Source organism: Arachis stenosperma, chromosome 9 (assembly GCF_014773155.1).
Source record: "Arachis stenosperma cultivar V10309 chromosome 9, arast.V10309.gnm1.PFL2, whole genome shotgun sequence".
Taxonomy (NCBI): domain Eukaryota; kingdom Viridiplantae; phylum Streptophyta; class Magnoliopsida; order Fabales; family Fabaceae; genus Arachis; species Arachis stenosperma.
This window is the reverse complement of record NC_080385.1, coordinates 92,795,270-92,795,894: the sequence shown is the minus strand read 5'-3', so window position 1 is coordinate 92,795,894 and position 625 is coordinate 92,795,270. Positions and strand designations below refer to the sequence as shown.

At 42.9% G+C, this 625-nt stretch overlaps 1 non-coding gene across 1 annotated transcript; it reads left to right on the top strand.

Moving 5' to 3' along the window:
• LOC130953464 (small nucleolar RNA R71) lies at positions 1-108 on the top strand. The gene has a single exon (XR_009075633.1). It is a non-coding gene; the product is annotated as a small nucleolar RNA R71 (small nucleolar RNA).
• The last annotated feature ends 517 nt before the right edge of the window (positions 109-625 follow it).

The following is a 625-nucleotide window of genomic DNA, read 5'->3' as shown; positions in this document are numbered from 1 at the left end:
AAGCATGTCTGAGGGACACTTTCTGATTAATTGTTTGTATCTTTCCCAAGCTTCATAGAGGGACTCACCATCCTTCTGTCTGAAGGTTTGGACTTCCACTCTAAGCTTACTCAATTTTTGAGGTGGAAAGAACTTTGCCAAGAAGGCATTGACTAGCTTTTCCCAAGAGTCCAGGCTTTCTTTAGGTTGTGAGTCCAACCATATTCTAGCTCTGTCTCTTATAGCAAAAGGGAATAGCATCAGTCTGTAGACCTCAGGGTCAACCCCATTAGTCTTGACTGTGTCACAGATTTGCAAGAACTCAGCTAAAAACTGATGAGGATCTTCCATTGGAAGTCCATGGAACTTGCAATTCTGTTGCATTAGAGAAACTAATTGAGGCTTAAGCTCAAAGTTGTTTGCTCCAATGGCAGGGATAGAGATGCTTCTCCCATAGAAATTGGGAGTAGGTGCAGTAAAGTCACCCAGCACCTTCCTTGTATTGTTGGCATTGTTGTTGTTTTCGGCTGCCATGTCTTCTTCTTCTTTGAAGAATTCGGTCAGGTCCTCAATAAAGAGTTGTGCCTTAGCTTCTCTTAGCTTTCGCTTCAAGGTCCTTTCAGGTTTAGGGTCAGCTTCAACAAGA